Source organism: Aulostomus chinensis, chromosome 22, assembly GCF_037954235.1.
Source record: "Aulostomus chinensis isolate RoL2024-O1b breed Wild chromosome 22, RoL_Achi_v1.0, whole genome shotgun sequence".
Taxonomy (NCBI): domain Eukaryota; kingdom Metazoa; phylum Chordata; class Actinopteri; order Syngnathiformes; family Aulostomidae; genus Aulostomus; species Aulostomus chinensis.
Genome location: NC_141341.1, coordinates 20893392 through 20898327, shown reverse-complemented (window position 1 = coordinate 20898327; position 4936 = coordinate 20893392). Strand labels below are relative to the sequence as shown.

Genomic DNA, 4936 nt, shown 5'->3' with positions numbered 1-4936 from the left:
ATGATGGGGAGTGGGATAATAAGGAGTAGAATTTAACCAAAGGAATCAATCTAACCAAAGGAATCAGACTAACCGAGGCAAAGTAAAACTTAGAAAAAACAAAGTAAAAACTAAATTTTAGACACAAACAGAATGGGAGGCAAAAAAAAGGACAGACAGAATCAGTAGAACACATTGGAATAAGAAACATAAGGGGAAGATTGGATGGGAGACAATTGGACAAGGGGGTATATATTCAAAAAGAAACTACACTAAATGAATAAGACAAAAATATATAAACTAAATTAATTAAGGGAGAAGTAAAAGGGAAAATAAGAAATTAAACTAAATTGACAGGACAAAATGAAACAAAAGGGAAGGGTAATGAAAAGGGAACTTAGGAGAAAAGGAAAAGGAAAAACAAAAAGCCAAAAGGATAAAAGGTGTGAGGAAGACCTGCTTGGTGCCACACTTTAAAAGGCTGGTTTGCCTGAAGAAGGCCTGAAGAGGCCGAAACGTCGCAGCAAAGTCCAGTCATATATTAAGACCAGAGTGTCTAGTTTTTTGAACCACCACCACTGGGTTAGGGATAGGCTTAGGGTTTGGACCCTAAGCCCCCAGGATGGACTGTGCATCTCCACTTCCCACCTTGGTGGGTGTGGAATCTATTCCCTAACCTAACCTAACCCAAACCCCTACCCTAACACCTAACCCTTAACCCCACCCTAACCATACCCCCTACCCACCCTCATACCTACTTACCAACCAACCTACCTACCTACTTACTTATCTGCCTACCTACCTACCTTCCTATAAACCTACCTACTTACTTGCCTACCTACCTACCTACTTACTTGCCTACCTACCTACTTACCTGCGTACCTACCTACCTACCTACCTACTTACTTGCCTACCTACCTACTTACCTGCGTACCTACCTACCTACCTACCGACTTACTTGCCTACCTACCTACCTACCTACTTACTTGCCTACCTACCTACTTACCTGCGTACCTACCTACCTACCTACCTACTTACTTGCCTACCTACCTACTTACCTGCGTACCTACCTACCTACCTACCTACTTACTTGCCTACCTACCTACCTACCTACTTACCTGCCTACCTACCTACTTACTTGCCTACCTACCTACCTACTTACTTGCTTACCTACCTACCTACCTACCTACCTACTTACCTGCCTACCTACCTACCTACCTACTTACTTGCCTACCTACCTGCCTACCTACTTACCTGCCTACCTACCTACTTACTTGCCTACCTACCTTCTTACTTGCCTACCTACCTACCTACCTTCCTATAAACCTACCTACTTACTTGCCTACCTACCTACCTACCTACCTACTTACTTGCCTACCTACCTACCTACCTACTTACCTGCCTACCTACCTACTTACTTGCCTACCTACCTACCTACCTACTTACTTGCCTACCTACCTACCTACTTACCTGCCTACCTACCTACTTACTTGCCTACCTACCTACCTACCTACTTACTTGCTTACCTACCTACCTACCTACCTACTTACTTGCCTACCTACCTACCTACTTACCTGCCTACCTACCTACTTACTTACCTACCTACCTACCTACCTACTTACTTGCCTACCTACCTACCTACTTACCTGCCTACGTACCTTCCTACCTACCTGTCTGCTCTAAAAACCTCCCCCTACAGTCTAACCCTTGGTTCATTGGTCAGTTTAAGACTGCTTGGGAGATCTGAGATCCGCTTCAAAATCCAGACTTTCTGCCTTTCTCAAGATTCTTCCACTCTTCCATATCTGACTAAAACAAGTCTGCCTCCATCTCCTTGAATGAGTCATTGACCTCCCTGGTACCAAGGGCCGTTTGATATGTGTCACTGGGGCCAACTGGGACAACTGGGGCCAACCTACCCGATGAACTGGGAAGGATACATACCTGAGAAGCACTGCTGGATCCATCCCAGTCAGATTCTGGTTCCCACCCTCATTCCTGACTTCCAAACTGGACCCGCTCCAGGAACAATCCCATTCCCAGTCACATCCCCTAAGACCTCTTGCTGGCCTTTAGTCTCCAGCAGCAGGATGTGATATTTTACCCTCTATTTCACCGGTTATCTCTAATTATACCATCTCCTATTAATCTGCTTTATATGTCACCAATATGATAATTACAGCCCTGAGGTCAGAGTATCGGAGGTCAGGAAGTTCTTACACATCCTTTCTCGAGATCAACGACCTCTTGAGATGTTACTTCATATCCTCGGCTGGAGACTCATTCCCAGCCCCCAGACGCTGCATGCCAGTCAGCCTGCAAACAACGAAAGGCACGGCAGCTCGTGGGGAGCCACTCATCAAAACAGAATCATATGGATTGGACCCAAAACCACCACCCTTAAACAGGGAGAACAAACACTCTTCATGTCTTTATGTCTGAGGTTTTCAAAAAGGGGCAACTGACCCGTATCCCTCTTTGAAATTCCAGATGATCCCCTGTGCCTTGTAAAATTCATATTTCACTTGCTCCACACGCGCAAACGGCCGGTGAGCTTGATAGAGGATAGGATCGATGTGGCGGCCATATTCCGAGGAGGATAGCAGTGGAACATCTCTGGCTCGTTCCTGTGGTTGATCAGGATGACAAGGGAGAGTTACTTTTTACAATGCAAGTTCTGTGTTGCTCTTGGTGACTGTGTGTCTTGTTGAGGTTTATGCAATGCCACTGACTCTACTTCAAACTGTACAGCAAGAAATCCCTATTCTCGGCCTCTGTGACGTGATTATTTCAGCAACGAGTCATCCAGTCAACTGTCAAATTTTGCCCGAGGAAATGCAGTGCCAAGTTTGAAGTCAGAGGTCCGAGGGGTCGGGGGTCTGAGACAATCAGAGTCCAAATTGCAGACAGGCTTCTTGATAGCGTTTGAGGTGACGGACTGATGTTGGAGGGTTTTGATTGACCTCTGCGCTTTCATGAAGCAGGCTGAGCCCAGAATATGGTAGTTTGTGTCTCTTGCTCAAGTTTCATGTATGTTCCATACATGTATTTATACTTGCAAGGAGGAAAATATTAGCTAAATTATGAAATTGTGAGTGGAAAAGAGCAGAAATAACACACTGACGTTTTCCTTTGAATAGTTTATGCAATAAATAGCTTTTCATTTTATTCAGATATGAATTCTGATCCCGACAGGCAACCACTCCACTCACTGTAATTATAAACTCAGCAGTGCATGTGTGTGTGTGTGCGCACGTTGGGGTGGGTGTGCGCTTTGTTCACATCCCCTCTGCTTTCAGTGACCCAGAAACCGACTGTGTGCTAGTTTTCTTGACATGAATAATTACTCAAAGGAAGAGAAATGGCTTCAAAAAGAACCACAAGCAAATGTCACAAAACTCAGTAAAATATTTCAGGATTAATTTCTCCTCCATATGTCCTGCCCTCTTATATGACATGCTGCAAAGCTTTATGAGTAATGTGATCCAGAGCTTTAAAGTTTCAAGAATAAACATGTCATTTTATATGTCAGATTACTGGTTATGTAGAGAAGTTAATCTCACTCTGTGTTTAGTTAGTCAGTATGTCAATATGATAATCTGCTGGATCCACTTTTGAGTATTATTATCACTGGTATACTGCTTATTGTTTAAGGGGCTTCAGCTTGGCCTCCCAGAAGCTACCTCATAATCCTTGCTGTCATGTCAGTCAGGCTGGCTGTCATGTCAGTTATCCTGGCTGTCATGTCAGTTATCCTGGCTGTCATGTCAGTTATCTTGGCTGTCATGTCAGCTGTCATCTCGGACACCAGACCCCAGAAACTCTTATATCCCAGATGTATAACGTGGCACTGCGCTCCTCCAGGCACCAGCAATGCACTCGTCAAATCTGACATGGATTTCTTGCATTCGCAGTAAAAATGGTTATTACAGGAAGGATAAATATAAAACCCAGCATCACAAACCATTTGCCTGGGGTGACTTCACTCGAGTGTGTTACCTGCTCATAAGTGTGTAGCCCTCTCCCTCTGGTGTGTTTACGATCATCGCGACGTATTTTGTTATCATAACCCTCAGGCTGGTGGAACACTTTGTCGTAGGTGAAGACTTCGGGGGCCTGTGGGTGAAGCGACTGATCAGTTTGATGTTTAAAAGCTTTGGTCTGAAGTTTTACTCTCATCTATCTATTTATCAGTGAACGGTATTGCCTCGGATTGAGGATCAACGACAGTTGAACAAAGGTTGAGTTACCTTGGAGCTGGAGCCGTTAGCTTCGGAGAGTTTTTGGGGCTCCTTCTGTTGTGGTTGTGCGCACGAGGTAGAAGGTGGTTTCTTTTGTGAGTCGACTGACATATCCATCTGTGTTAATGTAAAGCTGCTTAAACCCTGGAAATGTTATCAACCACTCCTGATAGATGTAATATTTGGGGGCAAAGCTCTTCATAAAGCCACGTGGGAAGTTAAAGGGCCTTTATGTCCACCTTCAGATGACTGAGATGACTGTCAGTGTGTCTTTCATCTAACTGTCAACTCAAGTTTGAGGGGCATGGCGTTCTTTTTAATGCGAAAACTGCATGACAGACAACGTGAGAGACACACAATACAACATAGACGAGAGGCCAGACTAAACAAAAGTACAATGGCATGAGATTATCACAATTTATTTACTGTTACACCATGATGACTAATGCCCTGCCTTTGGAGGAATGAGGGGCGAAGCAGGGCACCAGGGGCAGTGGGTAGATAGACTCCCCACAAAACCTCCAGCAAGCAGAGCCAGCTCCCACATGGAGACGGTCAGGGCAGATGAGCAGTGGGGCATCATGTCAGTGTCCTAGCTGTTCTTGGGACTGCGCTCTTAACCCCTGGTTCTTCTACACCTTCTTTTGTTCCCTCTTCCTGATGTTGGCATCAGCTGGTATCACCACATCTGTCACCACTGCCTTCTTCTGCTGTTT

General features: G+C 44.9%; 1 long non-coding RNA gene across 1 annotated transcript; it reads right to left on the bottom strand.

Moving 5' to 3' along the window:
• Positions 1-757: 757 nt before the first annotated feature.
• Positions 758-4400, bottom strand: LOC147241130 (uncharacterized). The gene is made up of 3 exons (XR_015111349.1): positions 4230-4400; positions 3979-4095; positions 758-2606 (listed from the first exon to the last, which is right to left on the bottom strand). It is a non-coding gene; the product is annotated as an uncharacterized LOC147241130 (long non-coding RNA).
• Between the last annotated feature and the right edge of the window lie 536 nt (positions 4401-4936).